This window comes from Schistocerca cancellata, chromosome 8 (genome assembly GCF_023864275.1).
Source record: "Schistocerca cancellata isolate TAMUIC-IGC-003103 chromosome 8, iqSchCanc2.1, whole genome shotgun sequence".
Taxonomy (NCBI): domain Eukaryota; kingdom Metazoa; phylum Arthropoda; class Insecta; order Orthoptera; family Acrididae; genus Schistocerca; species Schistocerca cancellata.
The window spans coordinates 403,446,384-403,469,199 of NC_064633.1; the positions used below are offsets into that span (position 1 = coordinate 403,446,384).

At 42.7% G+C, this 22,816-nt stretch overlaps 1 protein-coding gene across 1 annotated transcript in view; it reads left to right on the forward strand.

The window, feature by feature from the left end:
- Positions 1–22,816, forward strand: part of LOC126094973 (neuropeptides capa receptor-like) — a 1,057,957-nt gene that overhangs the window by 513,136 nt on the left and 522,005 nt on the right. The window lies entirely within an intron of this gene.

Genomic DNA, 22,816 nt, shown 5'->3' on the forward strand with positions numbered 1-22,816 from the left:
CTATTCAGTGTCCCCTCGACGATCACCAGTGGTGTACGGCCAGTGTAGGAGATCGCTCCCCACACCATGATGCCGGGTGTTGGTCCTGTGTGCCTTGGTCGTATGCAGTCCTGATTGTGGCGCTCACCTGCACGGCGCCAAACACGCATACGACCATCATTGGCACCAAGGCAGAAGCGACTCTCATCGCTGAAGACGACACGTCTCCATTCGTCCCTCCATTCACGCCTGTTGAGACACCACTGGAGGCGGGCTGCACGATGTTGTGGCGTGAGCGGAAGACGGCCTAACGGTGTGCGGGACCGTAGCCCAGCTTCATGGAGACGGTTGTGAATGGTCCTCGCCGATACCCCCGGAGCAACAGTGTCCCTAATTTGCTGGGAAGTGGCGGTGCGGTCCCCTACGGCACTGCGTAGGATCCTACGGTCTTGGCGTGCATCCGTGCGTCGCTGCGGTCCGGTCCCAGGTCGACGGGCACGTGCACCTTCCGCCGACCACTGGCGACAACATCGATGTACTGTGGAGACCTCACGCCCCACGTGTTGAGCAATTCGGCGGTACGTCCACCCGGCCTCCCGCATGCCCACTATACGCCCTCGCTCAAAGTCCGTCAACTGCACATACGGTTCACGTCCACGCTGTCGCGGCATGCTACCAGTGTTAAAGACTGCGATGGAGCTCCGTATGCCACGGCAAACTGGCTGACACTGACGGCGGCGGTGCACAAATGCTGCGCAGCTAGCGCCATTCGACGGCCAACACCGCGGTTCCTGGTGTGTCCGCTGTGCCGTGCGTGTGATCATTGCTTGTATAGCCCTCTCGCAGTGTCCGGAGCAAGTATGGTGAGTCTGACACACCGGTGTCAATGTGTTCTTTTTTCCATTTCCAGGAGTGTATATATATATATATATATATATATATATCTACATGTTCCATACTATCTATATATATATAGTATGGAAAATGTAGAATATATATATATATATATATATACTCCTGGAAATGGAAAAAAGATCACATTGACACCGGTGTGTCAGACCCACCATACTTGCTCCGGACACTGCGAGAGGGCTGTACAAGCAATGATCACACGTACGGCACAGCGGACACACCAGGAACCGCGGTGTTGGCCGTGGAATGGCGCTAGCTGCGCAGCATTTGTGCACCACCGCCGTCAGTGTCAGCCAGTTTGCCGTGGCATACGGAGCTCCATCGAAGTCTTTAACACTGGTAGCATGCCGCGACGGCGTGGACGTGAACCGTATGTGCAGTTGACGGACTTTGAGCGAGGGCGTATAGTGGGCATGCGGGAGGCCGCGTGGACGTACCGCCGAATTGCTCAACACGTGGGGCGTGAGGTCTCCACAGTACATCGATGTTGTCGCCAGTGGTCGGCGGAAGGTGCACGTGCCCGTCGATCTGGGACCGGACCGCAGCGACGCACGAATGCACGCCAAGACCGTAGGATCCTACGCAGTGCCGTAGGGGACCGCACCGCCACTTCCCAGCAAATTAGGGACACTGTTGCTCCTGGGGTATCAGCGAGGACCATTCGCAACCGTCTCCATGAAGCTGGGCTACGGTCCCGCACACCGTTAGGCCGTCTTCCGCTCACGCCCCGACATCGTGCAGCCCGCCTCCAGTGGTGTCGCGACAGGCGTGAATGGAGGGACGAATGGAGACGTGTCGTCTTCAGCGATGAGAGTCGCTTCTGCCTTGGTGCCAGTTATGGTCGTATGAGTGTTTGGCGCCGTGCAGGTGAGCGCCACAATCAGGACTGCATACGACCGAGGCACACAGGGCCAACACCCGGCATCATGGTGTGGGGAGCGATCTCCTACACTGGCCGTACACCGCTGGTGATCGTCGAGGGGACACTGAATAGTGCACGGTACATCCAAACCGTCATCGAACCCATCGTTCTACCATTCCTAGACCGGTAAGGGAACTTGCTGTTCCAACAGGGCAATGCACGTCCGCATGTATCCCGTGCCACCCAACGTGCTCTAGAAGGTGTAAGTCAACTACCCTGGCCAGCAAGATCTCCGGATCTGTCCCCCATTGAGCATGTTTGGGCCTGGATGAAGCGTCGTCTCACGCGGTCTGCACGTCCAGCACGAACGCTGGTCCAACTGAGGCGCCAGGTGGAAATGGCATGGCAAGCCGTTCCACAAGACTACATCCAGCATCTCTACGATCGTCTCCATGGGAGAATAGCAGCCTGCATTGCTGCGAAAGGTGGATATACACTGTACTAGTGCCGACATTGTGCATGCTCTGTTGCCTGTGTCTATGTGCCTGTGGTACTGTCAGTGTGAGCATGTGATGTATCTGACCCCAGGAATGTGTCAATAAAGTTTCCCCTTCCTGGGACAATGAATTCACGGTGTTCTTATTTCAATTTCCGGGAGTGTATATAGTATGGAAAATGTAGAAAAAGTGGAAAATGGAAAAAAATTTGGAAAAGATGGAAAAGCATGGAAACGTATGGAAAATGGAAAAAATGGAAGAATTCGGTAAAATACGGCAAAATCTTAATATGAAGTGGTCATTCAGGATATCTACATTTGTACAGAGGATCAAGCTGAAAATTGTGACAAAATCACTAGATTACTTTTCAAAGACGCTACCCCTAACGTCTGGAAACAGAGATAGAAGTTGGTTACGAATAAAATAAATTCAAAGTTCAAGGATGCTACAGCGAAATAGCTCTATGAAGAATATGTAGGAATCGACGAAGAAATGATTGTCAGAGGACCCAGTTATAGGAAAGACAAAATAACCGCCCGTGAAATTAGATAAAGGGCAGTAACATTAAGAGCGAAATGGGAATTCCATTCTTAAGCACAGAGAGAGCAGACGGGTGGAAAGAGTACACTGAAATCCTCTACGAAGAGAGGGATTTGTCTTATGACGCTGTAGAAAGGTGACAGAAGAAGAAACAGAAGTCTATAGGGAAGAGGTTGGCAATCCAGTATCAGAGTCAGAATCTGAAAAATCTTTGTAACTCTTAAGATCAAATAAGGCAGAGGGATGCATAACATTCCATCGGAATTTCTCCAATCTCTGGGGCAGAGGCAACAAAAAAACTATTGACGTTTGTGTGTAGAACGTATCAGATGGCAATACACCATCACACTTTCCGGAAACATCATCTGTACGATTCCGAAGATTGCCAGAGCCGAAAAGTGTGACAATAACGCACAATCAGATTAACAGCACTTGCATCCAAGTTCCTGACAAGAAGAATATACAGGACAATGGAAAGTAAAGTTGAAAATCTGTTATATGACGATTAGCTTGGCTTTAGGTATGATGAAGGCACCAGAGAAACAGCTCTGATTTAACGGCTGAAGCAAAATTGAGGCAGGTTGGTAGCATTTTTTGAACTAGAAAAAGCGTTCGACAATGGAAAATGATTCAAAATATTCAAAATTATGAGAAAAATAGGGGTAAACTGCAGCGAAATATGGGTGATATGTAATATGTACCAGAACCAAGAGGAAATCATGAGAGTGGGAGACCAAGAACGAATTGGCTTAACTTTTCAATCTCTATATTGAAAAAGCAGTGAGGGAAATGAAAGAAAGGTTCAATAGTGAGATTAAAATTCAACGTGAAAGAATGTCAATTGTAAGTTTCGATGGTGACATTGTTACCCTCAGTGAAAGTGAAGAAGAATTATAGGATCTGATAATAAGATAAAGAGTCTACTGATTACATAATTTGGACTGAGAGTAAATCGAAGAATGGCGTAAGTAATGAGAAAAAGTAGAAATGAGAAGAGCGAAAAACTTAACATCGTAGCTGGTGATCACGCAGTAGATGAAGATAAGGGATTCTGCTGCCTAGGCTGCAAAATGACGCATGTTGGTCGGAGCAAAGGGGACATAAAAAGCAGACTAGCAATAGCAAAAGGTCATTACTGGCCAAGAGAAGTCAACTAGTATCCAACATAGGCCTCAAGTTTAAGGAAGAAATGTCCGAGAACGTACGTCTAGAGCCCACCATTGTTTGGCAGTGTATCACGGACTGTGGGAAAACTAGAACTGAAGAGAATCTAAGCATTTAAAATGTGGTGCTATATAATTATGTGCGGTGGGTTTAGGGTTGAGGGGGGTCTCTGCAGAATCGACGAGGGAAGGAATATAGGGAAAACACTGACAAGAAGGTGGAACTTGTGTTGTGACATAAGGGTATTATTGCAGCGGGAGATGTGCCGTGAATTCGAGGAGTTGATGACTGGACATGTAGAAACAGTTTAATTTTGCTGTACTATGTCGGAGACCATTACAACTAAAATAATGCAACTTTTTCGGCCACTGCTGGATTGGGACAGTGTGTGTGCAGCCAGACACCACGTGTTGACGTTCGACGTGTGGCCTACCATAAGGGTGCCTCACTTTTCACTGGTGAGTGGATGCAGATACTGGTCATCTTATCTCCGATTGACAATCTTGTAACTCGGGAAACCTCATAGTTCGGCCATGACTTCATAAATTTACCTAAATATCCCCATGACATCTTGCTCGTTTTCACAAGTACACAACTGTGTCACACAGATGCATTAGTAATATAAGGATGGCGTAGAAAGAATTTAATTTCTTTATCTATTGCGTTGTAGTATTTGTTTACCACTTAGAGTCTATGCTACATCGTATTTTGTTTTCCAGATAATTCCTTCCAATAATTTGCCATGTGTATATTGTTATACGAATATGGACCATCTGAAGTATGGAATAATACATAAATTGTTTAAATTTTGGAAACTACGAAAAACGTAAAAATTTAAAGATAATACAGAAAATGATAGTACTTACATACCTTGCTGGGTGTGATATCTGCTGACACCTCGAAGGACTAAATTCCCGTTTTTGTAATAATACTAAATTTAATTTGATATTACCAAACAGACAAACCCTGATTCTCTCTCTAGACAACAAATGACAAAACGTACATATTTATACTACACGGAATTTTTATTATTTATAATAAATACCAGTACCCTCACCCTCTCTCTAGATCTCGAGTAACGTGACTTAATATAATTACAATAAAATGAATTTGTTATTAATAACTAACCATACCCTGGTCCTCCCCCTGTGGCGCACAGCTTAAGAACGAAACCTCGCACTTAATTTCTCTAGTTATAAAAGCAAAAAGTGATGGAGGATGTTCTTGAATCTTATTGTTCCTGGAGGGGGAGGGATGGATGGGTAGGAGGGGGAGGGCGAGTGGAAAGGTTGCGTTAGCAGGATGTGTAAAGTAACACAGTCTCTTGAGGACATCTACATCTTGTGTGCCCCAGGTTATTTATATTTCGTACCAGCAGTGCCTCACGTGAAGTGTTAAGATCTGCGGGGGGAGGAGGGGACGGGGGTTACTTTGAATATAACTAGCGCAATTGCCTCACTTCTTAAATGATACACCTCCTCAAAGTCATTTGTATATCTTATCTCAAGGGCAGGTATCACCTGACAACAGAAGTGCCATTATATCGGAAATTATATCGTCAAGTTCAAGGTCATTGGTAACTTGTATAGATGCGTTCAAAACTATGACACATTCTCCCAAAACTTTATTCTAACTATAAAAGTAACTATTTACGCTACGGATTCAAGCTTCCGATGGAATCGTAAAATTTCACACACTCTGAAAAAGTTGAGTTTACGATTCTTTTCCAAGAAAATATTCCAAGTATGAAATACATACGACTAATGATTGACAATGTTTCTAAGCTGCTCTTTCGATTTGCCTTCTTTGTGCCCAAGTTCATATTGTGTTGCTGTGTGACTATCATTAAAACTAGAAGCTTTCTTTGATTTCCAGCATCCCTACAGTTTACAATCTTTCCGTCCAGCCCCGACTCTACTGATAAACACCGTTTTCACTACAACAATATGGTGTGACGTCCACTGTGCAGCAGAGAGGATCGAGATTTACTCAATGAAACTGATCCAACGAAATCAAACATATAAAATGCATAAACTTAAGTCTCAGAGCAAATGGTTAATACAATCATCATACATATATCGTCGACAGAACCATAATTGTTTACAAGAAAGGGAAACATTTTGATATTTTTGTTGGGTATACATGTGATGGGTCATCCTTACACACCTGCTGCACCGCCCTACTCCAGCCAGACTGCTCTGCCCGCGCTCCACGCGGCAGAGTTAACACTACCCAAGGTCCTAAACACTTTGGTTCTCCTCACGACCTATCGATGTAATCGTTCGATAGCATGGTTTTCCCTAGGCAACACCCAGCGTAAAATACAAATAATATTTACAAAACTAACCAATTGTATATATATATATATATATAAATTGTAAAACAATTTCAATATATAGAGACACAGAAATGTCATATATTCAAGTAACAAAATAAGGAAAAAATTTATAGTACAATAGGTGGAAATAGGAGGATATGCATTTCCGGCGTTACATTCTGATGCGACCATCAACCACATCATCATCAGTGTTCTGCCCATAGCCAGGTTTTCACATGGTAGCTCTTCATGTTCTCCAATCTTCTGCTGTCATCTTCTGGTTCGCTTAATTCCCACTTCCATTTTATATCGTCTATCATCTTGTATCACTTCCTTTCTCTCAGCCTTCTCCCACAACTGGACCTTCCAAATCTTCCGTTAGAAAGCTCTCCCGTGTCGATGCATGTCCTATCCAGTTCTTCTTCCTTTCTCCTATATCCTGCAGCAGTCTTCTCCTCTCACCGAACTTTACTAACACCCTGTAGTTACTCATTCTTTCTGGCCAATTTATGCTCTCCATTCTCCTCCACATCCACATTTCTAATGATTGATGCTTTTTCTTTATCCTCTCATATCAGTGTCCATGTTTCTGCCCCACAGAGTGCGACACTCCAGACAAAATTCGTGCCAAGAATTTAGCTCGTACCTTTATCTAACTTGTCACTATCCCTATTGAATGCTTCCTTCGCAATGGCAGTTCTAGTTTTCACCTGTTGATGGTATGTCAAGTTTTCAGTGATTTTACTTTATAAATATTTTAATGCCCTTACTTGGCATATAATAACTTGTCCGATGTTAAAATTTGTTAACCTCCTGCCTTTGCCGATTACCATGCTCTTTGTTTTTACTGCCTTGATTCTCATCTCATGTACCACACAAGCTTCATTCACATGTCTTAGCATTTTAATTACAGTTCGTTCAGTCTCTGCCACAAATATGATGTCATCAGCAAAAATGATTCCTAATATTCTCTTTCCAAAACGAAAAAAAAACAACACATTCTTTTACCATCCAAGTTTTTCGCAATAATCTCTTCCAGGTATACGTTGAACATTAAAGGGGAGAGACAACAACTTTGTCCAATGCCCTTCCAATGCTGCTAGCTTCAGACACTTCATTTGTTATCCTTTTTCATACTTTCCATTGTAAATGTAGATTCTGTACCGTAGTCTCCATTTCCAATCTGATCCTTACTTCTTCAAAATATCCATCAACTTGTACCGTTGCACTATGTCGAAAGCTTTTTCTAAATCAATAAAACGAGCACAAATTTCTATACCTTTATCAATATACCTCTTCTATGATTCTGAACTGGCCAGCCGGCCGTAGTGGCCGTGCGGTTCTAGGCGCTACAGTCTGGAACCGAGCGACCGCTACGTTCGCAGGTACGAATCCTGCCTCGGGCATGGATGTGTGTGATGTCCTTAGGTTAGTTAGGTTTAATTAGTTCTAAGTTCTAGGAGACTGATGACCTCATAAGTTAAGTCGCATAGTGCTCAGAACCATTTGAACCATTTTTTTGAACTGGACAACAGCATCTCTTTTTCCTTTTGCTCTCCTAAATCTGAGATCTGTCCCTCTGCAATCCATCTTTGCAACTTGCCATATAGCCTTAGCAATACTTAAGCTACATCAGATATTAGACTGATACTTCTACGCTCCTCGCAATTTTTGGTATTTTTCTTTTTCTCAGTTGGTATCAGCGGCTGCAAGAGCATCATGATGCCATACCCCTTGATCGTATATTTAATTACAGAAGTACATTTTTAATCCTTTCTTTTCCCTGTTTCCCAAACTCTTAAACACTTTTTGGCTAGTTATCGATTCTACATATGATCCGATTCGTCATCTTCTTCGGTGTCTATTGTACTTCTGCTTCCAAGGTGCTGTACCCCTTTCCATCTTCCGGCACATTTTCCTCCTCTTCACTCGCGATTTCATATTGTATTTGAGCCACCTTATATAGACATTCTATATATTATTTCGTCCAGCTTTCTCTTGCTTCGAAACATCTGAGGCTGCACACGCAATGTTCTCTGTAGTCAGACCTTCTAGAAATGACGGCCTATCCTGCTTTGTAGCGCGGAGATTCACTGATCTCCATGTTCTACGATGAGACATGGCTGTCCAACAACTTTTCGCGGATTAGTAGTTTCACTGTCCTTCATTCCCTTCCATAGATTCTCATGACAGAGACATGCGTGCAGATGACCAGTTTCGCCGTTTCTGTGACGCCCGATCCCAGTCACTGAGCCATAATATGTCATTTATCGAATTTGCTTATACAGATAAAATGATACAATTTCAGAGATTTCACTGGCCTCATAAAGATATGATTTTATGTATACAGAGTGTAGCAGCTTGTGAAAATTTGTACTAAGGCCGGGAATCGAGCCCTGCCTAGTAAGCAGGAGACTGGGGTTAGGTTCCTGGCCTTGACACAAATTTTCACTCGCTGCTGCAATATGTATACATAAAGTCGCTTATGTAAGTGAATTTTCTCATGTGCAGCCCGTAGACTGATCCCCCTCTTTATAGAATAATTCCCCATCCGTCTCTGCCGCACTTAAGTACTTACCTCACTGCGTCACGCCACCGCTTTTGCTGTGGACAGTGGCCATAGAGTACAGGCTTAATAGTTTACGTCGGCACGTCATACCTACCTTCTCCCAGATGGTCTCCCTCACTCACTCATTCAGCCCATCTCACTGTCATTATCTCTTTGCATCTCTCTGTCATTGTCTCCTGTATCGCAGCCACACTCCCCCATGTTCTGTCCTACTACTACTATAGTCTCCTCTCACTGTCGCTGTCTCCCTCTTACTCTCACTGCTAATATCTCATTCTTTTCTTCCTACTACTGCTGCCTCTTCATACTGTTACTATCTCTTTCTCATTGTCATTGACATAACTCTGTCTCTATCATTATCACTGGCACTGCCTCCTTCGCAGTTTTACTAGCACTGTTCTGTGACAGTCAACTATGTTTTACTGCTACCGTGTTCCTCTATTTCTCCAACACTGCCACTGTCTCCTTTGCTCTATTTATAACACAAAAACGGTCAATTACTTTCAAGTATTTATTACTTTTCCGTCTCTATGCCACTGCCATTTCCCCCTTCTCTCTCAGAATAAAAAAGCGCAATCCCAAAAATTTTGGTAAAATTTTTAAGGGTGCTGAGGAATGTAGAATGAGTCTTTTAACGGAGTCTTGGAAGCGGATAAAAATATCAAGAAAATTTTCGTGGTTTTTTGAGATCGGGATCTTAGGAAAATATCATACAATTTTGAGCCATTTTCTGTGCATAGCCCTCTTGCAGTCCTCCGTTGAGTTTTGTTGCGCTGGTGGCGACGAAAATAGCACAAAAAAATATTTTGGTGGGATTTACCGAGGAACCGTGCCGCCGTAAGTACCATGAAGTTCAGCGCAGATTACATCAAATGCGAAAAGAACCAACCGATTTGCTCCATTTTCCTAAGAATGAGGAGATGTGTAATTCTCATACTTCGAGCCTGTAGTGTAGGATAGTGACACTAAAAAGATCCTTCTGTTGGGAATTGGGAATACAAATGGTCTTTAGCCCAAGGGATATCCAAAACACTTGAATATTCCTTTTAATCACCAATACACCCCGAGGTATGAGCACCGAAAGATCCCCTTTTTATATGCGACGTTTTGGAATATTTTAGGTACGCATGCTCCCGCAATCATACTGCTTCCCTGAAGTACTTATATACAACTTCATCCCATTTGTTTGTAAAGTAGAGAGGCAACTGTCACTCATTCTGTTGATGTGACCACTATCAAACTATGAACTCCTATTTATCGTTCATAAGTCGATCACAATTAGGACCTTCCCCTTTTACTCCTGGCCTTATCCTGTTTCCTCACGGACTGGGCATGTTAAGCTGGGTATAGAAATGTTAGTGGTCGAGGGTGGCCCAATGCCCACCCTATCGCCACCCTTTCACCCCAGGAATTTGTGTACCCCATCTATGTGCGTTTAATATTATCAAACGAGGAAACGTGAGATTGTTGTTAGAGGTGTTTGCGAATCTTGCAACTAAGGTGGGATTTGCGTACCACCCTGGTATTTAACTAGTCGGATTTGGTAAGCGGCTTAAAAACCACATCCAGGCTGGCTGGCAATCCAGCCCTCGTTTTTAATCCACCGGCATGCTAACGGGTGTGGCTTCTGATCTGGGTGGGCCACTCACATTTAGGACATGAAAAATTAATCATTTCAAGAATGCAATAGAGTTACATATCCATCAATCATCGACAGTTAAATGTCTCGAAGCGTTTTATGCTGGTTACTTTTTATATATTGTCGTGATAAGTAATTTGTGAGCGCGTCACCCGTACCACTCACCTACTCCTCTTTAAGACCACTGAGGAGCGTATGAAAAATGGAGAGGGACGGACAACCGTTTGTTTTCCGCTGGTGTAAGGAATTCGAAATGTAATAAAAAAAAGCAATGAAAATGCTCTCATTAGTGGATTCATAAATACGATCAGGTTTGGAACTTTAATATTTGTTGAATGCAACAAACAAATGTAAACAGTAAAGGGAAGTAATCATATATGAAACAGGCTGTAAAGTCAGCTTCGAGATGTTGTGGCTGTAGTTGTAGGTGGCGGATACGAGGTAGATATTTATACAGCGAACAGAAAGACATATAGACGCTGCTTAAACTTCACACATTTTTATTTACATTATTTAGATGTAGGCAAAGTTGAAAAAAGACAAACACTTAAGTATATTGTTGGGTTATAAAGGGTTGTGTCACTAAACAGCATTATTGGTTCTAAATACAGTAAAATTTCTGAATAATGGACACCTGTGGGAAAAATAAAAAATTCAGTTCTTCAAAAACCTCCTATGAAAACAATAAAATACATTATACAGTACAGTACATTTAATATACTACAAACAGAAAAGTGCTGTACTACTGTATAAGTTCAGTAGCGAGAATTTACCTTTATTCAAGTAAAGTACTACGTTAACAAATCCCCGTACGCTAGTATAATGCAGTATTAACGTTTCTTTCATGCATTGTGGAGGGTTAGTTCGAAATAATCACATTTTTTTTCTGAACCAGGGGCTATTTTTCATTGTCTTCTTAATACGTGTTTCAACTGCTAACATTAAACTGAGTATCTCTTCATAACTTCCAATTAAAATATTGTTTTTCAATTTTCTTACCTCTTCCACTGCTTGATTACCTGAAAGTGGGGTACAGACCGGTTCAGTTACGCCATTTACATTTCCATTTCCATTTTGTGGTCCATTCTTCACATTTTCACCATACCCTTCTTGATGAAGTTCTTGTATAAATCCACTTACGCTGCTTGATGTAGTTTCTGTGAACAGTGCATCATCGGTATTGGCACATCACTCATATCCACTAAATTCCTCTACTAAAGTGTGGAAATCATGATCATGTTTGTTGAGGTTGTTTCCTTCGGCATGGTGGTCAATCGTTGAAGCATGGCCATTAAAAATGAACTGTGCCATCTTGAAACAGTTCCGTGTTGTAGAGTATGTTACTTGTTTTAAGGTTTAAGCAATCCACAGAATTGCATGCAATACACTAATCGATTTTCCAAGTTCATTTCCAGATTCCACAATGTCCATTCGACTCAAAATATGTGTCAACACTTTTTGCCTGTAAAACACTTCGAAATATTGTATAATCCCATGACCCAGCAGTTGGCAAAGTGAAGTTGATTTTGGTGTCATAAACATTATTCTCAAGATTTTTGGTGCAACATCGTAGTTGAAAGAGGCATTACCCACAAACTAAATTACTTTCCTTCTTTGTCTTTCCACTCTTCTATCAGTTGCCAGCAACCATTCAGTCATTCTTGCTCGCATCATCCTAGATCGTTTATTAACATATTACTCAACATTCAGTTCACTCAAGCCAATGTCCTTAAAACATCGAGGCTTCGCAGCCTTACCATAAATTAAAAGTCTTTCAGATTCGCCCATCATATTAACGCACAGAAGGAGAGTGAGTCTCAAATTTGCCTCCTGAACATCTTTCACCTTTCAGGGCCGTTATTTCTTCGTAACTGTCTCAAATTCTTGTTACCCTTTCTTGCCAGTCTGACACGCTCTTTTTGTCCACTGAACTAGATACACCATACACAGTTTTAAATGAGGTGATGTATCTAATCCTAAATTTGTCAAGCCACCTACAGATGCTTTAAAATCGTTAAACCCTAATTCCTTGGTAATTTCAAGTGCTTTCTCGCGGATCAGAGGTTCTCTAACTGACAAGGTTTTGCTGCGAGCACGGCAGAACCATTTAAATGTCAAATTGTCAAAATTTTAGCCTGGTCTGTCGGGAAAGGCGCTTTTACTGGCAAGGTTATCATTACCCACCGTCACTTCACGATTTCCGAATGCCATTTTTATTTCTTAAAATGTCACTGATGTTTTTTTCCATTCCCTCGTGGCCATATCTCTAACATTAAGCTTTTCCTTTTCTCAGACATTGAGTATCTCGATCGTTTCATTCAACGGTTTCCGTCTTTGTGACGTCTTAGCACTACAGTACATAAACTCTTTCGCTTGAAGTCAGTAACAGTATGCTCTTTAGGCTTCCTTTACACGGAGACACTGAGAGGCGCTTCTCGCTGGCGCTCCCTCTGGCGAAACACTGTTTTAAATAGGAGCCTTTTCACGTTTCTTCTAAGGCGCTTGGAGGCGGAATCGCCACCTGTAGCGAGGGCTGAACAGCAAAGCAGTGTATCGGTGCACATGAAAAGTCAGCATGTGAAGTCAGCACAACAGTAGCGCCATCATCAAGCTGTTCGCGGCAGCATCGAAGCTGATAAAGCAACAGCTGTAACTGTTCTCAGTGGCGGCGTGCCACGCAGCGTCTTGTTGGGGCATGCATGATTACCACTGTTGCCTGGTAACCTCCAATCGTCATTGTTTTCACGCTGTCCGTTATTTGGAAGCTTTAATTGTTGTCGGGAAATGCATTTTACAGTTCGCGTCCGTTATTGAGAAAGTCCGCTATTCGGAAGACTTTTACCATAAGAGTCAGCCCATGAGTGGAGTCCACAATTGGGAAGTTTACCTTAAGGGAAGTTTTTCTCTAGTTGCTTCTGTTACTCGTGCAATAGAATTGGCAATTGGTGTGGGAGTTAGGGCGAACGATGAGATGGGGTTGGGCTGGCTCGGGAGGGAGAGGGAGGCGGGGTAACTACCCCACGATCCTGTACTGTAAGTAGACAGCTCAGGCAGCAGAAAATGGGGTTTTGAATTTCCATTTGCTCATGATTACCGACTTCCTTTTCCGCACTGGAGCAGAGGGTGACCCTCTGGATGGGTCAGCAAGCGATTCGTCTAATGTGTTACTAAATACTGGGACAGAAGCCAGATACATTCTTCTTTAAATTTCTGATGGGAGGGAAGTAAAAATGTTCTAATTAATTAGTTGATTCCATCTGTGTTCATGATGAAGGGAGAAGCTTTTGCTCAGATAAAATAACTATGATTCAGACTGTTGCCGACCACTTAAAGAAAGTAATGGACCTGTGGCAAGCACATAAGGTTTGCACAAAAACGACGATTATAATGTCGAAAGGGATGAAAATTTCACGATGCGTCTGAGAACGCTTTTAGCCTCTTTACAAGAAATGGCCATGGAAATGGCGAAATACTTTCCACGAATAGCGCCTGGGGAATGGCCCCATGAGAGGGTCATAAAGCGGAGAAGAAGAGGGAGGGACTGAAATGCAATTCCGCCCCTCCTCCTCGGCGAGGGAATTGCAGTCTCTTCGAAACGCATCTTGAGGCTAAGTGCAAACTGAGACGCGTATAGTACGTGTGAGGTGACACGACACTACAGCGCGTTGCGCTCATTCCGCACATGCCTCGCTGGTCCTGCGCATATTCAGATGCGTACACATTCTTTGAGCTCGTCGGTTGGCGACGCTCTGTGCTGACAGAATCGAAGCGCGCGCACCCTGTAATGTTTCCCAAACGATTTCTCAGAAACGTTCATTACAAATACCTGATTTTTGTATCACTTGTGGCACTATATGCCAGCCACGAGGCGAAGCTCCAATGGTCATACTTAATGTGACACACCCTTTTAAATAAGAGACTGCGCAAAATTCGAAAAGTTTGAAATGAAAAATAGGGGTCCCCAAGACTTTGCGTTTGATCCGTATCACACCATATGTTGCTGCATATGAAATTTAGCGAGCACATTGAATTTTTTTTATACTTGGGAGGTCTCAAATTGTCTCCGATCTCCAGGAAAAGGATCGTACGTAGCGCGCTCACTCCCCATCGGTCGTCCGCAAGAACGGAATATTCGTAGCAGCCCTCATGTCTCCTCAGCAGCCCCAGCCATAGAAACGAGATTTTGGCAAATGATGGCACACACGGAGGACAGCGTTCAGCCAAATTGTTAACACATAGAAATTTCTTATCTACGACGATGTATCAGAGGTTGTAGTTTTTATTTTATTTTATTTTTTCAATCCAGCGACTGTAACTTTTTAAGAGTCATCACATAGCTGGTAAAATGAGAATTTCCTAATGTAAAAAAATATTTGAAATTTCTTCACTTGGGTTACCGCAAACCGACACAGTGAGGCTTTCTGTAAGCCATTGATCTCTCTGGTCGCCAATTTCTTGTTTAATAAGACACCCTGTTTCAGTATTCCGTTGCAATAGCTTCTGCAAGATGAGTGTGTGTAAGAAGATTAACAGTTCACACAAAAATAAATCGCCGATTCTCTTGTAATTTGGGTGGAATTCTGGTAACCCTTCGTATTGTTAACACTGAACGACTGGAATAGAAACTTACCAAAGGGTTTTACTCCCGTTCTTCATTTGAGCAATGTTAAAACAATGACAAGCGTATACTTCTGGTGCACTGACGGGCACATGCCAAACTGAAAATGTGCGATTCGCGAACAGAACAGTTGTTATTGAGAAAAGTAAACAACTGGTCTATCGCACAGACTGATGGTCAGTGGAATGTCAGCAGATGAGAATAATTTGCGCGACACGACAGCGGACGCTGGCCAGTTGTGAACTGTGTGAGGATTGCGGGAGCTAGCCAGTTCTGCCTTGTATGGAAAAGAGTTCACGTCGTTCGAGAAAATATAGTCATGAACGTAGGCCTGCCTTGTCATCAGTACATATCAGTAGATTAAATACACACGTCACAAAACAGTTTTGCATCACCCCAGTTCCAAGAACTCCTGAAGATAGACGTTGACTGTGGATACTGTATCACAGACACATTCCATTTGACTGTTCAGAGGTGTCACTAAACCGGCCAAAAGATGTATTCAACCATGACTCTGCAGCGCCTATTACACGGAGGGGTTCCGACAGCCAATCAGTTCAAGCCATTCCACCAGGAACGACGTACACAGCTCGTGTCGTCTGTAGTTCAACTATACCTAGACGGTCAATACCACGGTTCGATAACGTCGGCATTGTTACTTTGCGTCAGGAAGGGCTCTCAACAAGGGTAGAGTCCAGGCGTCTCGGAGTGATCCAAAGTCACGTTGTTCGGACATGGAGGAGATACAGATAGACAGGATCTGTCGATGACATGCCTCACTGAGGCCGCCCAAGGGCTACCCCTATAGTGGATGAGCGCTACCTACAGATCATGGCATTGAGGAACCCATCACCAACGCCACCATGTTGAATAATGCTTTTCGTGCAGCCACAGGACGTAGTGTTACGTCTCAAACTGTGTACTATAGGCTGCATGATGCGCAACTGCACCCCCGACGTCCATGGCGAGGTCCATTTTTGCAAACACGACACCATGCAGCGCCTTAGAAATGGGTCCAGCAACGTTCCGAATGGACCGCTCAAGATTCGCATCACGTTCTCTTCACCGATGAGTGTCGCTTATGCCTTCAACCAGACAATGTTCGGAGACGTGTTTGGAGCCAACCCGGTCAGGCTGAACGCCTTAGACACACTGTCCAGCGAGTTCAGGAAGTTGGAAGTTCCCTACTGTTTTGGGGTGACAGTGTGTGTGGATGACGTACGCCGCTGGTGACCATGGAATGCGCCGTAGCCGTAACGGCTGTACGATACGCGAATGCTATCCTCCGACCGATAATGCAGCCATATCGGCAGCATATTGGCGAGGCATTCGTCTTCATGGACTACAATTCGCGTCCCCATTGTGCACAACTTATGAATGGCTTATTTCATGATAAAAACATCGCTCGACTAGAGTGGCCAGCATGTTCTCCAGATGTAAACGCTATCGAACATACCTAGTATAGATTGAAAAGGGCTGTTTATGGACGATGTGACCCACAAACCATTCGTAGAGATCCACGTCAAATGGCTGGTGAGGAGTGGGACAATCTGGACCAACAGTGCCTTGATGAAATTGTGGATAGTATGCCACGACGAATACAGGCATGCATCAGATCAAGAGGACGTGCTGCTGGATATTAGATGTTCCGGTGTGTACAGAAATCTGGACCACAACCTCTGGTGGTCTCGTCGTATGGTGGTACAACATGCAATGTGTGATTGTATGTGTCCGAATGGACCGCACAGGATTGGCATCAAGTTCTCTTCACCGATGAGTGTCGCATATGCCTTCAACCAGACAATCGTCGGAGACGTGTTTGGAGGCAACCCGGCCAGGATGAACGCCCTACACACACTGTGCAGCGAGTGCAGCAAGGTGGAGGATCCCAGCTGCTTTGGCGTTGCCTTATGTGGGGCCGACGTACACAGCTAGTGGTCATGGGAGGCGCAGTAACGGCAGTACGATACGGGAATGCCATCCTCTGACCGATAGTGCAACCATATAGGCAGCATACTGGCGAGGTATACGTGTTCGTGGACGACAATTCGGGACCCCGTCGTCATGACATGTTGTAAATGACATCCTTCGGGATAACGACACCGCTCGACTATACTGGCCAGTATGTTCTCCAGATATCAACCCTATCGAACATGCCTGGGGTAGATTGAAAAGGGCTATTTATGGCCGACGTAACCCACCGGCTACTCTGAGGGATCTACGCAGAATCGCCGTTGAGGAGTTGGACAATCTGGACCAACAGTGCGTTCATGAACTTATGGATAGTATGCCACGATGAATAAAGGCATGCATTAATGCAAGGGGACGTGCTACTGGGTATTAGAGGTACCGGTGTGTACAGAAATCTGGACCACCACCTCTGAAGGTTACGCTATATGGTGGTACAACATGCAATGTGTGGTTTTCATAAGCAATAAAAAGAGCGGAAGCGATGTTTATGTTGATCTATATTCCAATTTTCTCTACAGGTGTGTATATGATATGGCAAGACTCTTCCAGGAGACTCATACTTTCGGAATAATACTAACTACATTCCTCATCTGTGCAGCCTATTACGTAATTAATATATCGATGATGATATCATGTGGCCGGCCGCTGTGGCTGAGTGGTTCTAGGAGCCACAGTCCTGAATAGCGTTGCTGCTGCATTCGCAGGTTCGAATCCTGCCTCAGGCAAGGATGTGTGTGTTGTCCTCAGGTTAGTTAGGTTTAAGTAGTGCTAAGTCTAGGGGACTGATAACTTCGGATGTTAAGTCCCATAGTGCTCAGAGCCATTTGAACCATTTGGTGATATCGTGTATGTAACAATTTAAAATCTTTTTCTCTACACTACACAACAATTAAAATATTGTAATTGAGAGAGGTTTCACAGCTGTTTCTAGCTTACAGTGACAGTGTGATGTATACATGCATGTAGTGTAAAGTCTCTTATTAAATCCATAACCAAGTAATCACAGCGAAACTCATGAACTTCAGGTCTTGGTCACTTTATAGTATCAGCACAAAGAGGATACATCTGTGGAAATTTCCGTTTTTGGAATATTTGTAACGGATAGTAGAGAAATACCAGCATAGATAGCACGTAGACAACCTTGTTTCATTGTAAAATATTCAAAATTTTAGGCCCTGTTTGTTTAACAAATTATTTTATAATTTACTTCCTATCACTATCCTCGCGTTTAACATTCTCTCCCTTCTTGTAAGTTTAACAAATTGCGAAGCAGAAGATATAATGGTTCAAATGGCCCTAAGCACTATGGGACTTAACTTCTGAGGTCATCAGTCCCCTAGAACTTATAACTGCTTAAAACTAACTACCCCAAGGACATCACACACACCCATGCCCGAGGCAGGATTCGAACCAGCGACCGTAGCGGTCTCTCGGTCCCAGACTGTAGCGCCTAGAACTGCTCGGACACCCCGGCCAGCCCAGAAGATATAACCCCAGTGCCTAGTAACTCACCAATCACTGAATTGTGCATGGTTCTGGACAAAGAAAAAATTAACGAAATAAAACAGCAACTGAAAAATATAATGAATTAATGAAAGAAGATAGATAGCTAAAATGGCGAAGACAAAACACTATTCAATGACAGTAAAGTTCAATTTTAAGGAAATATATTTCGGAAGGCCAACACTAGCACTGCACACATGCGGGTTACCTGAGGGAGCACATGGCCGTACCGCTTTCCCGCTCCCCGCCTCACCACTCCCGCATTGATATTAACGTGGCGCGCGGGGCGAGAAAATGCAACACAAAGCCGTACGACCGGGCGCAAGGGCGTGTCACGTCATCACCGTCTCGTCGCGTCCCAATTTGCGCGGTCGCACTTAGAAAAATGCGCGCTGCGCCGCACCAGTATTATCAATTTGCTCCTATCGTCACTTCGAAGCAACGACCAGACACCGTCCACTGTGGCTAGTTACAAAATATCAGCAGCAGATGTGAAGTCCAACGTTTGACTGCCGCGGAGACACACAAACGAGAAACAGTGATATTGCTGCTGTTCTGTATAAACAAGATGGCCCAAAGTGAAAAGGCACCAGACCAGGATGAAATTTCAGCAAGACTTTAGATAGAATCCGCAGCGATTGTGGCTCGGTTAGCAGCTCATAATAATCAAGAATCTGGTGCGCAATGTAAAGCTGCATGTCGCTGGCAGCTCATTCCTATATTTTTTACGTTAACGGTTGGATGCACCGAATTAATAACCAATATCACTGACGCGCCTTTTGTAATCTCCCAGTTTTCTAATCGGCTAAGCCAAAACTGACTAAGATCGCGTCAACGTAATCGTGTCAGAAATTTGTAGGGCAGTTATGTCTGAAGTGGGAAAGTTAGTTTCACAAATAACTTCCCATCCTCACGGTTTTCCTGAATTCTGAGTAATGTATGTGAAACAAAGCAGTCACACACCATAAAGACCAACTGAAAGACAAGATTCCACGAAATCCTGAATAATTTATAAACTAAACGTTCGCCAGTTCAGTTGGACAATAAGCCTTAACTCGCAAGGTGACATTTCTGGAACGTATACTACTAGGTGTGGTCTCTTGGATCCCAATGTTAAAATTGGGATTTAGGGCAAAAATCGTATCAAGTTTTGGATTTATGCTGTATAACATTTATTTTTACAATGGTTTAAGTGTTGTTTAATTGCCCCTAGTTTATTTTATTGCAATAACAAAACCTGTAGCATATTACTGTTTATCACAAAAAAGCACATAATTTTGTGTGGTTCTTTTAAATAGTACACGTAAATGGACTGTCACGGTACTGAATTTTACAGTCTGACAAATTATATAATATCTGTAGAAAATAAATTTCCAAATAAATTTTAATTCCAGGGCTTAAATTTGCGGAGAAAAATTCCACTCGATAGGTACACAAAAGAAGTCTGTCAAATTGACATTCATTGCTGGGAACTACATTTTTCTTATCATCACTCAGAACACATTCGATTTTAACAGACACTTTAAGTACTTCATTGAAGAAACAGACAGATCCCCATTAAAACTTTAGTGAAGTTCTTCCTCTGAATGATACTGTTGTTTCATAGAAGAACTGTGATCGCTGGCTAATGTAAAATCGTCGTCATTTTCGTATATTTCTTCATCCGTATCAGTGACACCTTCCTCCATAGACCGAATAACAATTTCATCAAACTCGGGAAAGTTAAAACTGACACATTCGTACGAAAGCATTTTGAGCTATAGGGTATCTTACTCGAGAAAACAGGTACGTAGTTCACGAAGCGCGGTCTAGGAGACTCCAACACCAATGAATAATACGTGTCAACAATAAAAACAAGAGGCGAAACAAGAGGCGATAACGCATCCGACAGCAAAACATCGTAAGCCTTGCAATGTAAGGAGGCGAATGGGATAGAAGCATTCCACCACACCTACCCTTGGCAAGCGAGTTCGAAAATTTTGCCGCGGTCTAAGATACCACACCTCGTGAGCTAAGGGATAGCTGTTTGTTACCTAATCGATAATGAGATCATACTAATGATGTATTTGTTCAAGTACGCTTGTGTCAATACAATGTTCATACACACGTAACCAACAGGATGAATTGGTACAAAATAACAATGGGAAAATATTAACGATTCTTTTAAATTTTTAAGGAAATAAAAATTAATAGTTTAGAATATTAAGCTGATGATCGTCACTGAAATGTTTGACTGGTGCTTACCTTCTATTGTAACAAGATTTCAGTTGTCCCACACTAACTTTTCCTCATATGTACAAATTTATGAAATTTGCAAATTGAGCTCATTAAAATATCTTAAATAACTAAGAAATTATTTGGATAAGTAATCAACAAGTAAATTTCTGCGCAGTTGCAACGAAAATCCTATAAAGCATAAACAAAATGACACCCCGACCAGTAGCATAAAACAAAATTAACAAAATTTTTATAGATTTCGTTTGGATCTTATCTTGACAGTGTCATTTCAAGTAAATTTGCTTTACTGTTACTTGTTTTAAATCGTAATAAGGTACATTGATTGTGATTATTATGGAAGAGAAAAGCTAAGTGACTGCTAGGCGACATTACTGAATAATTTCAATTTTTTTAGCAATAAACAAAACAACAGTACAACGCTTTTTTAATTTTATCTTTCTTTGACGAATCAACGGGATTCCGTTGGTTTGTTTGTAACAGGAAAGGTGCCGGTCAGTGACTTAGGTAATAAAGGCTTACAAAGTGAATGATGGGATCGAGGAGCTGGAATTTTAATATAAAATTACTATTACTTAAAAGTTCAGTCAAAATCACTGCGTGTGCCTCACTGTATCTCTGATTTTAACAGCTGCGAACATTCTTATAATTCGTCGGAGATATCGAACCGATGGCGTCGATATCTGCGGCTATCTTCCTTTTACTACATTTATTACAGGCATAACTTGATTAGTAACGACCAATTATGGGGCATAATCGTGATGTAGCATTATACATGTGCCGACAAGTGTTGCTCACATTGAGCATCGTAATTAGTTAATTTGGTCTGACGCTGACCTAACAATCCACTCTGCATGCTACACACGTGTCCTCAGTATCACTCGTAACACTGGCGTGCCTCGCACACTTTATCTCTGACGTCACACAGCAGTGCCCAGAGGCGATGATCGCATTTCAGTTTATTCTGTTACAAACGAACAGAGTTTACCTAATAGTCCTCATCAGTTCCATATCGGTTCCTAATGGGCACTGACTCAGTGCAGCCATAACTTAAATGAAAATACCGAGATAGTTTAAATTGGTTTAACAGCGTATGCAATAACAGATGCATATTTTATTTTCATTCTCATGTCATTTCAAAAATTATGGAACAGTACAACAGAAAAAAGATCATACATCTCTGTTAAAAATGTCACAGTCTGTTGTAGGATCCTAGAGAGAATTCTAAGCCCAAACATAATGACGTTCCAGGAGGAAAGAAACTTATCTCAATGATCGGCATAATTCAGTAAAAATTATTCGTGTAACAAGACATCATGCTAACCACAGATGCAGTTAAGCAGGTGGATTCCGTCCTCTTAGATTTATGAAAGCATTGGAGACTGCACAAGGTTACCGACTACAAAGAGCTTTAAATAAAAATCGAATAGGGGTAATGAGGGAGTAATGCTAATAGAGAATAAGAAAGGAATATAGTTGAAGATGAAAGTTTAGCTTTCAGAAATGAAATAGCCAAGGCAGCAGAGTACCAAAGAGGTAAAAATACAGGCCCTAATATATACCGTGGATATACCCAAGAGATATGTGGAACATCAGTAAATGAAGCAAGTGAAAGGGAATACAAACGTCGAAAGAAATGAGATTGAAAGGAAATGCAAAGTGGCCAACCAACAATGGCTAGAGAACAAATGTAAGGGTACAAAAGCACATGTAATTAGGGGAAACATTGATAACGTCAATGGAAAAATGAAATAGATGTTCGGAGAAAATAAATCGCCTGTAAAACAAAAGTTCGGATGGAGAAACAGTGTTAAGCAAAGAACGGACAGCTGAAAGATGGAAGCAGTACGTAATGTGGCTACACAAGAGAGACGAACTCGAAGGTCCTATCATAGAAAGGGAAGCTGAAGTGGATAAATATGAGATATGAAACTGTGAGAAGGATTTGGCAGAGATTTGAAACACCTATGACAAAACCAGAGTATTAAGGTAATGGGGCTCTGGTATAAA